Below are 10,681 nucleotides of genomic sequence, written 5' to 3'. Positions count from 1 at the left end.
GGCAGCTGGGGACATGGGTCAGTGGTGGCATTGGCAGTGCTGGGGGAATGGCTGGACTTGATGATCTCAGAGGGCTTTTCCAATCTTAATGATCCCAAGTGACCCTCATGCAGCCCAAGCAACATGCAGAAGAAGCAAAACTGAGCTCATGCACTAGGGAATTTTTCCCTTTCATCAGGTGGCTTTATAAAGATTCCTCCTCCCTTCTTTCTCCAGAGAAAGGCACATTATTTAAAATAAACCTAAAAATGGTTTTAAAGCTGCTGCTCCCACCGCTCACCACCCAAAACAGCCTTAATTCTAGTTCACCAACCCAAGGATGGTATTTGGTTGGTGTTGAAAAACCGTTGCTTGATGTCACTGTCCTCATTAAAACATAACCCAGTCAAAAATAAAGAAAAGCACATAAAAAAGGAAGATTGGGAAACACGAGACGCTGGTCCCTGGGCTGTGCTCTCCACCATCCAGGCCAGCAGCTCCCCAGGAGTGGGCACAGCATCAGGGGCAGCAGCTGCCCGAGGCACCTGCCAAGTGCTCCTGTCACCAGAGATTCATCAGCAGCACCACAAGTCGACGGGAGCCAAGTTGGAGTGGGAAGAGCCAACAAAAAATCAAAAAAAAGAGGCTACAGTTTCCTGTCACTCTCATTGCACACAGATGTCACCAAGGCTGAAGGGCACCCCAGCCAAAGGAGTGAAACTCTAATTCCCAAGGGATCCTTAGGATTAAGTCATTTACTCCAAGGTGAAGGGGAGGAGCACGTGCTTGGCAGGCGAGGGCAGCACGGCCCAAAGGGCTGGGGGTGAGGGAACACTCAAACATTGGGAGGAGGTGGTGGAGTCCCCACCCCTGGAGGTGTCCAAGGAAGGACTGGATGTGGCACTCAGTGTTCTGGGCTGGGGGACAAGGTGGGGAGCAGGCACAAGCTTGACTAGATGGCCTCGGAGGGCTTTTCCAACCTCACAGTGATTCTGGGATTCTGTGAATTTGGAAGAGGTTCAGTAGGATTTTGGAAGAGGATAGGAGAGGTGGTTTGGGAAAACTAAAGAAAATAAAAAGAGAGGAAGTAATGTTTACAGAAGAGGTGTAACAACGACTCAGCAGAGAGGGGAGAGGCTCTGGCAACTCCTGCTGGTCAGAGAAATGTAGGATCAAAGCAGCATTTAGGGAGGACCTGCTCCCTTTCAAACTGCTTCAGTGAACCACACTCAGCACAAGTGAGAGTGGTGAACTCTTTAAACAGGGACCTGCCATGTAACTGTGCTATTTAAAGATGTGTCAGTGTTAGGATAAATATAGGATCTGCTAGTAATGATCCCATAGGTCACCTCATGGCAATAATTACCGTGAGCTGCAGCCAAGCACAGCCAGGGCACTGCCACAGCCACAGCTCCCGAGGCAAAACCTCCCTGTGCCACTGTGGGAAACTGCCCTGGAAGGGCTGGACATGGAACTGGGTCTGGCCCATCACCCAGAGACCCCTCCTAGGGCTGGTCCCACTGCCCCTCCCAGTGCAGGGACCTGGCCACGCGTGGATGTCACAGTTCTGCAGGAGATGGGGTGACAACCCCGAGGACCTGGACAAATTCCAGGCTGTTTAATTGCTTTCTGTCTCCCTGAATTCCCCCAGTGCTTCCCTTTGGGTGTGCTGGTCTCTGCTTCCTGCCCCAAATGGCAGCTGGAGCTGGAAACCCCAGAATGGAGCTGAGAGCTGCTGAAGGTGCTGCCCTGACTGGAAACCAAGGACTTGGATTATACAACGATATTGCAGCCCAAGGAGCTTGGGCAGGAGGCACTCAGGTGTATTATAAACAAGAAAAGCATCCTATTTCCCCCCATTCCACAGCCAGTTTGCCCTGGGGGAGCCCATCATGATTAATAATTAGTGCAAGAAACAAGAAACCAGCGGGAAAGACATTAATCAGACCATGTAAATCTAGAGGGGTTGATTTGCTTTGGTCTTTTCCCTTCAGTCAATACAACCACTATTAAATGGGAAGTAAAACCCTTGCTCTAAGTAAATCCTCTCCCACAGGAGAAGCAAGACAGCAAAGGAGGGAAGACACGAAACTGGGAGTGAATCCTGGGAGATGCATTTGTCCTTCCCTGTTCCCTTAGTGCTGATCAAATGGGAAGCCCATGAATTATGAGTGAGGGGCTCAGGTTTCATGGAGAGCTGTTCCCTGGAGCAGCACGGGGGGCAGTGGTGCCTTCCCAAAGCTTGGAAGGACATCATGAGTCAACAAAAGGAAAAAAAATATAGTCCTGGCCCTGTTGGTGCTGCTTCCCTTTTTAAAACAAAGCTTTTAAAAGAGATTCTTCTCTTCTGGTAACAAAGGGAAATATTATACAAGGATTTCCATTCTTATCTAGGAAGCTCCTGGACAAGGTGGCCTTTCCCCTGGCATGGTGAGCTGCCTCTCCAGACTCCTCCTCCTTCAGGAATAAAAATGTTTTCATTATATAGGCTATGATTAGGCAATTCCTGAGCTCAGTCAAACAGTTAAACACTAAAGAAACATCTTTTTCCTATCATTTCTGGTTTAAGTGGCAACACACTTAGGCCTCGTTAGCAGAATCTTTCCTCTTTACTGCTCTTTTCCACAGAACATCCTACTTTCTGTAGGAACAAGGGCACTTTTTTGAGTCTCTGGTAGAAGAAACCTTAAGAAATTATTTTATGGATAGAAAAAGCTTTGGGGAAAAAAAAAGGCATAACCCTAAGGCATTAAATATGGATATTTCTCCCCTCAGAAACCACTTTTCAGTCAGAAAAACAAACCAATTAAGACCAAAATAACGTCCATGAGTCACAGAAGGATTCTCAAAGCTGTCAGACAAGGGCACTACCAACAGAGACGGTTGGATATCCCCCTGAACATCCACGATAGGGAACCTTCCAGAGCAGGAGCCACCGAAGCTTAATTGCAACGAGATAGAGGTGAGGCCAAAGTCCCACCAGCCACGGGCTGGGGAGAGCAGGAGCTCAGGGAGGTGCAGCAGGAATAATAACGCTGTGATATGCATAACACTGGGAGAGTTTGTGCAACAGAAAAGCAGGGACGGGGCACGATTAGCTCCGGATTAGCCGCGTTAATGAGCTTTAGTGCCGGGCCCTGGGAGAGGGACAGCCCAGAGGTTTGGACCTCGAGGGGAGCTGCAAACACATCCTGTGAGCTGGACACTGGTCGTGCTCCAAACAGTCTTTTGGGTTAAGATGGAATCACGGAGTGGTTTGGGTTGGAAGGGACCTTAAAGCCCATCCAGTCCCACCCCCTGCCACAGGTTCCACTATCCCAGGTTGCTCCAAGCCCTGTCCAACCTGGCCTTGGACACTTCCAGGGATCTAGGGGCAACCACAGCTTCTCTGGGCAACCTGTACCAGGGTCTCACCACCCTCTCAGCCAAGAATTCCTTCCCAAAATCCCACCCAACCCTGTCCTCCAGCAGCACGAAGCCACAGCACAGAATTTCTCCAACACTCGAGGGGGGCATCCCTGGAGAAGACGGGGGGTGGGGAACACAGGCTGCACCAGCTCCTAGGTAATGCAATAACACGGATGCTAATGAAAATTGGGAATATTTAGCTGTTCATCCCTTCCCCATGTTCCTTTCACCACTAACTTCTCTGATCACAGCCATGCTACTCTGTATCTTGATGCTGCAAGAGGCTCCCTGGACAGTCAAGGCACAGAACATGATGAGTTTGAACAGTTTAGCCCTGTTTTCATTCTCCATCGGTGAAAGAGCCATAAAGTGGTTTTTCAGGCCATAAGTCTTGGAGAGAAGCCAAGCAGGAATTTTTATGATATCTTTTACACTTTTTTAAAGTGTTTGTTTTGTTTTAGGTGGGTTGGCAGTTGCTTCTAATCCTTTTCCTTATTATGTTGTGGTTGGGTTGTTATTGGCATTTGTCGTAGGATGGGGATGGTTGATGAGCCTGGGGATGTCTTTTGTGTCACTGGTGTTATTTATGGCATATTCAGGTGACTGGTGCAGAGCTGAAGGGAGGGACCCCCCTGGGGCTGTGAATCCCCCAGCATCACCCTGTGCTCTGTGGCACAGCCAAAATCCTGCAAGTCCCCAAAAAACACTGTAGAGTGGGAACCAGAAAATGCTGGGGGGGAAATGTCCCCTCCAAGTGTCCCTAGGGAAGCAGGAGCCCTCCAGAGAGGGCAGGACCTGGGTTAATTGAGATTTCTTATAAAAATATAGAAAACAAGGACAGACACAGGCAAGGCAAATGCTTTGTGCTGTTGGGAAATGCAGGGCTTGATGGGCAGTGTGCCCTCACCTCTCCCCCTTTTCCATCTCCACCTCGTGGGGAGAGGACCTGCACAGAGATGTCCCATCCCAGCTCCCTGCTTTCAAAGGCTCTTCTAAATCTGTGACTCAAAAATGCAACTAAAGACATTATTAACAACAACATCAGTGCTCTGCTCACTAAGAATTGCCCATCACTGTGCTGAAGGATTTCTTTCCATCATATGTACACCATGGTTTTGTCTAGTTTTCCATTATTCAGCCCATGTGGGCTTTTCCCACTTCCTTTGGGAGCCTCCACTGAGGCTCAACACTCCTCATTGTTAGAAAACTTCCTGATATTCAGCTGCTTCTTCCTTCTATTCATCCCAGCAGGATTGTGCTCCTGCCCGGCTGTGCCTCCAATTGTTTGGGTGCTCCAACCCTTCCAAACCCGGATTTTTTGCTGTCAGAACACAGAATATATTCACTGACTACTCATGGCCTTTGGGCTTGTTGAGATTTAATATCTTTCCACTGCTCCCAGATGCTGCCCCTGCTCTGCCTGGACATCCCCTGTCAGGCTTCTCTTCATTTACTGCCCTGCAGTGGCTCTTCATCCTTTCCAATCCTCCTGGTTACTCCAGTAAAAACCAGCACTTGTTGATGTCCTGTTCCAGTCTGACTGCAGGCAGCCCTTGGCATCAGCCCAGGGAGGCTGGGAGGGATGGAATATGGGCACGAGACCTCCTGCTGGCACTGCCAGCTTGGGTTGGGAGGGACCTGAGAGATCATCCAGTTCCAACTCCCTGGCCATGGGCAGGATCATGTTCCACTATCCCTGCTAAAAAATCAGGCTCCACCATGCCTGGAATAGGAGCCACTGCTTGGATATCACTGGGATTCAGACAAAAAGAAGAAACCAACTTTATTTCACTGAATTCTCACTCGAACCTGCTCTGCTCCCCAGTGCAAAGGGAAATGTTTCACTGTCCCCTTGGACACAGTCAGACACCACAGGAGGGATGTCACAGCTCGGGAATCAGGCTCTGCTCAGCTGGTGCTGGCAGAGGCTCTGCTGGGAAACACCTGCTCCCTCTCCCAGGGGTAGGATTTCGGGATCACTGGTGCCTCTTTCAAAACAACGGTGCCTGTTCCCGCCGGCTCTGGGGCTGCAGGGCTGGGAAAGCGCCCCTTTGTCTGGGGAAAAAGGACCAACAGACCCAGATCCCACAGCAAATTAGGACACAGCAAGTGTCTGAACCTGTTCTGGAGGAGAGAATAATCAAGAATGTCTTTCTGGCCAGGAGTGACTCCTGGATGTGGTTACTGGAGGGAGACACTGGGGACTAGATTTAGTCGTGCAAACTGGAAATGGCTCCAGGTTACGGGGAAGGCGAAGAATGAGTCTGCAAACTGAATCCCTTCTCCATCAACAAGAGAAATTAAAGGCTCTGAAATGGTTGAGACAACCTTAGAAGAGCTGGATCTAATTACTGCAGGACAGGGAAAGCAGGGGAGAGAGGCAGGGCACTAACACAGGGCTCTGGCCAGGGGGTGACAGTCCCCTGGCAAATAAAAGCAAAGGTTGAGGACAAAACACAAGGTCTGGAGGGATATTCAGGTTCAGGCCCTGGTGCCACTCGAGCTTTGAATTTGCCTGAGCCAGCAAAAAACATGAATTTTTGGTTTACTTTTCCTACACTGAAACACATTTCAGCAGCTCATGATCTACTGCCTTTGCTTAAGTGCATTTAATACAGAAAGGCCTAAACATTTGGAGAAGAAAAATCCTGGCATCTGTTAGCAAAAAAGTCCTGTTGGATAGGGAAGTAATGGAATGTTAAGTGCTGATAAATAACAAACCAGGATTTTTAAATGAAGCCTTTTAAAAATTGCAAGGGGACTGCTTCAAATGGGCACTTGCTTTCATTTTTCTTTTCTACCATCTCTCTACAGCACTTAAAAGTATTAAAAAGCTCCTTCTAAATGTACATTTATAAAACTAAAAACTGAACAGGATGAGGCTTTGCACTTCCATTTGTTTCCAAAGTGATTTTTGATTGCTGTGTTATAAAACTCTTCAAAAAAGATTTCAGATGGAAACCCTGACAAACCATTGAGAATTGGTGAACACCACAGCATTTGGAAGCTCCTGGAGGGTTACAGAATCATAAGATCATGGAATGGTTTGCGTTGGAAGGGCCCTTAAAGCCTCATCTCATCCCACCCCCTGCCATGGGCAGGAACACCTTCCACTAGATCAGGTTGCTCCAACCTGATTCTGCTACATCTGCTCAGGAATTTTCCTTTAAAATCTCTTCCAGCACCAACTGCAGCTTCTGTAAAGTGACTTTTTTCCTTTTTTCCCCCCAAGAAAACGCCAGTATTACTGATTTTTTCCTTTAGTTTTGCTGGGAAACACCTCAGTGAAAAGGCCCATTCAAACAGAATTGAAGCTGTTGGTTTAATCATCCCAATAGCGACCCTCTGGGATCACCCAGACATTAAACATTATCCCACAGGACTTGTGGTCCTAAAGCTGATGCTTTAAAAGTGTGAAAGCTTGGGGAGCTGGATGAGAGAATGATACAAGATATCATGGATGTCTTGCAGATAGGCAAAATTCCTAAATCCAACAGTTTGAAGCACAAAGAGTTGGTATTTTGGCATCATGGGGGTACCTCCTTCCCCAGGCAGGGTCCCTAAACCCCCCTGGTGCCATGGAGCCACTCCTGGCACCCTTTTTAGCTTGTTTAGGGACTCTCTGGATGGAAGGTTCCATGGAAGCCTCAGGATGAACCAAAGCCATGAAATATTTACCTCCCCAATGACAAATGAATTCTGCTGTTGCAGGAAAGCACAGGAAGGAAATGATTCCTGTCAATGAACAGAGGAGGGAAGGGACAAGTTAATGCCTCTGTCATATATATTCTGGTGGCCTTTAAATGCCATTTTGATTTGGGTTCTGCTTTCTGGCTCCTTTGAGTGCTCCTAAGGGCTCAGAAGTAGGAAAATTGGCACAACAAAGCATCATTTTACTGAAAATATTCGCTGGGTTTGACAGCAGAAGAATTAAGCTGGGAAATGCAAAATTATTTCTTAAATTCAGGTATGCCTGTGTGGCTGAAACCCATGGAAAATACATATGCCAGTCCCAAAGCCACCCAAGCAGTGATACAACCAGAGACATCCCAGAAGCATCATAGCAGTGGGGTATCAGAAAATCCTGCAAACGGGGGGGAAACTGCTGCTCAAACACGTTGTGCCTTCTCAGCAGCCTCGGGTTCCAATAACAGCCCAGTTTCCCTTGTTTTCCAAAATAACCCGAGATTATTGATGTGCTGCCAATATTTTAACAAGGAGAGTTCACCACATCCCACCCTGTCCCCAGTCTGGGACGAGCACCATGGGATCAGGGTGGGGACCCCAAATGGGTTGAGCAGAGATGAAGAGCCCAGGAGTCGATTCATTGTTTTTCCATCTTAAAGAAAACACTTGCCTGTAACTGTAACCCAGAAGAGAGGCAGCCTCTCCTTTCTTCATGTTTGGCAAATAAACCCCATGTTAAGGGCACTTTGTTGGAAATGTTTGTGCTTTATTTATTTTTGAAAAAAAGACACAGAGTGGGTTGATAGCACAGCTTTTGGCCTATTTGAGCTGGTGTGGAGAAGGATAAAGCCCTGTGTGTGTGTTGCTTTGAAAAATGGGCCTTGCAGTGCAGCAGGAATATATTGCTCTGGGGATGTTTTCTTTCTCATCAACACCAAAAATTTTGTGTTCCATAGGGAAAAAGGTTGGGATTTTACTTTTTTTTTTTTTTTTTTTCCCGTGATCTCTAGAGACTGGAGAGTGGCATCATGGGTCAACCTAGAGATTCCACTTCTCCAGCTTCCAGTTTTGGCTACAGCTAGCAGAAAAAAAATGCTCCTTTCTAAAGAAAAAAAAATCCAAACGACTCCCAAAATAAGTGGTGACTGAATAACCTGCTCACTAGAGATGCTTTTGGATTCAATGCCAACCAGGGATGGATATGAAGCGGGAACCACTGCAATGGTTTAGAAGGATGGACCCCATAAGGGGCAGAAATACCATTCCCAGTCTCCTGACAGATTAGAGGTAACATTATTAGTTCTCCCAGCCCTTGAAGTTCCCAACAGCTGAAGACTTTTGTTAGGAGTCTTTAATTAAAGCAATAACTCCGGAGAGAAAGCAAACATCCCAACCAGGCACAGCTGCCTGGGTCCCTTCCAACAGCAGAGCTGGCACAGTCACCACATTCTGCCCAAACGCTGCGAGAGGCACACAAGTTTTGTTGCAAGATTTATGTCGCATTTAATCTTCCAGGAGTCACCAGTCGCCTCTCTAATGGGTTTGCCCAGCTCTGGTAGTTGGGAAGCTCAGACAGAAGATGTTAATCTGCGAAGGGTTTCAGTGAGCTCGTTCTAATCTGTGTCAGCACCCCCGGCCTCCCGCGTCCTTCTTTGCCCTGAAAAGGGCGATTTCAATCGCCGAGGTGTTGGTTAATCGGTCCCCACTGAGAGCTCCCAGCCTCGCATAAGAATGGGTGTGAAAGTCTCGTCTCCCCGGGGACCAGGATTTCCACAAAACCAGCCCGAAAATGCCCAAAGCCACGAGACTGGATTTCTGCATGTAAACTTACTGGCGATACCGGCGGATTTTACATCCTGAGCCCTCTGCCAGCCCCCACACTCAGCTGTGACCAGTGACACCCGATGCCTTTGGCCACCCCTTCACCATTCACCCACATTTTTTGTCTCTTCAGCAGCTAAACAAGTAAAATGGACCTTTGACCCTGAGGAGCAGGAAACATCTGCCCCGACACCATTTTCAATCCGAATCCACGCTCCTGTTTTTAGGTTTGGTTAAACCGTGAGCTCTGTGAGGTTTCGCAGCCTGCAGTTGGGCTGTTACATGAGATATTCAGGAAGTTATTTGCATGGCTGGATAAAAGCCTGTGGCAGCAGCTGGTGCTGTAGAGGCGACTCCGCGGCCACCAGCCCAAGGAATAACATCAGCTCCAGCTTCACAATGAGTTGTTTACTGGCCTTGGCTGCCTGTGGGAACAGCCAAGGAGAGCGGAGGAAGAGGAGAGACAAACACAATGCGAGCGAGACGCGTTAGGTGGGAGGCTGGGCTTTAGCAGCAGCCCCAGGATCGCAGACCTATGGAACCAGAGAGGCTGAAAATGAAATAAAGGGGCACCGGCTGCAGCAAATGAAGCCGCTGAGCTGTTCCTGCTGCCAGAAGATCCTCGTGGCCAGTGGAAGGGCTTGATATTGAAGGTAAGAGAGAAAAATAAACAGCTTTTAGGCGGGGGCTGTGCTGGGGGGCAGATTCACCGAGCGGCTCCCGGGGGAGCTCACGGGCGGACACAGCCACGCTTCCCTGGAGCACTTGGAACGATGACCCTGGAAGTGGAAAGCTGACCGGGTTTCCAACAGGAATCCAGCGCTTTCAGAGCAAGCTGCTGGGGAAAAAGAGCCCAGACTTTTAGTCAGCTCCTTTGAGAAGATATAACACAAACAAGCCCTTTCTAAATCTCTTCAGAAAGATACTTTATTTTTATGGCCAGCTCTGCTCTGCAGCTTCCCAGTCTTACCCACTGCTTTCCCGACTCCCAGCTCCCCCCTCTTCTGCTCACTTTTTTAATTGGAAGGCAAAACAATTGCAGCCGTGGAAAGGAAAATCCGAGCTCTAAAGCGCTTTTCCCATCGGGCACGCTCTCCCAGGCCGGGTCCACCAGCTAATTGCTCAGGAAATCCGCGCTGCTCATTGTCGGGCTGTCCTTAAACTGCTAATTCCGAACTGGGAGAGGCTCTGCAAGGGAATCCGGGGCTAGTGCCCCGCGAGAGGGACCCACAGAGCCCCGCCGGGGGCGGGCTCAGCGCTAATAACACATCCCTGCCCAATGGAAAGCGCTTCCTATGGAGACCCCCAAGAGTTCCCCCTGCCCAGACATCGGGGCCATTCCTGCGTCCCGTTTTCCCAAGACACGATGGCAGAGCTCGGCAGCGCCGATCCCTGTCGGAACAAAGGCCGGGAAGCGGCTGCCACCCACCGCGGGGTTTAGGGATGAACGGCTGAACTCCGGCGATCCCGGAGGTTTTCCGCGTGGGAATAACGCGGCCCGCGTTCCACAAAGGATCCATGGGGGCTGTCAGGGCGGGATCCCGCTGAACCAGCGAGCCCTGGGAATGGTGCTGCCCTGGTAAGTCCCTGCTCCCAACCCTTCCCAGGTCAGGGAAAAGCAGCCGGATTTCAGGGCAGGGTCGCGGTGGTTCCTAAAGCTCAGGATCGGTTGGATCTGGGGGGTGAGACCAGCCGGGATGGGCTGGAGCCGGGATTAGCGAGGTTTGTCCTGGAGCCGGGATTAGCGAGGTTTGTCCTGGAGCCGGGATTAGCGAGGTTTGTCCTG

General features: G+C 49.3%; 1 protein-coding gene across 2 annotated transcripts in view; it reads left to right on the top strand.

Moving 5' to 3' along the window:
• The first annotated feature begins 9,233 nt into the window (after positions 1-9,233).
• Positions 9,234-10,681, top strand: part of LPAR4 (lysophosphatidic acid receptor 4) — a 14,711-nt gene continuing 13,263 nt past the window's right edge. Inside the window, exon 1 of one of the 2 annotated variants that reach the window (XM_027663253.1) lies at positions 9,234-9,548. The gene's annotated coding sequence lies outside the window, so the exon portion shown is untranslated. Of the gene's footprint in view, positions 9,549-9,905; positions 10,475-10,681 lie in introns of those variants that run through there. The other variant, XM_027663254.1, reaches the window with a different exon arrangement.

Source organism: Corapipo altera, unplaced genomic scaffold (assembly GCF_003945725.1).
Source record: "Corapipo altera isolate COAL_440 unplaced genomic scaffold, ASM394572v1 107b, whole genome shotgun sequence".
Taxonomy (NCBI): Eukaryota; Metazoa; Chordata; class Aves; order Passeriformes; family Pipridae; genus Corapipo; species Corapipo altera.
This window is presented reverse-complemented; position numbering and strand designations above follow the sequence as displayed.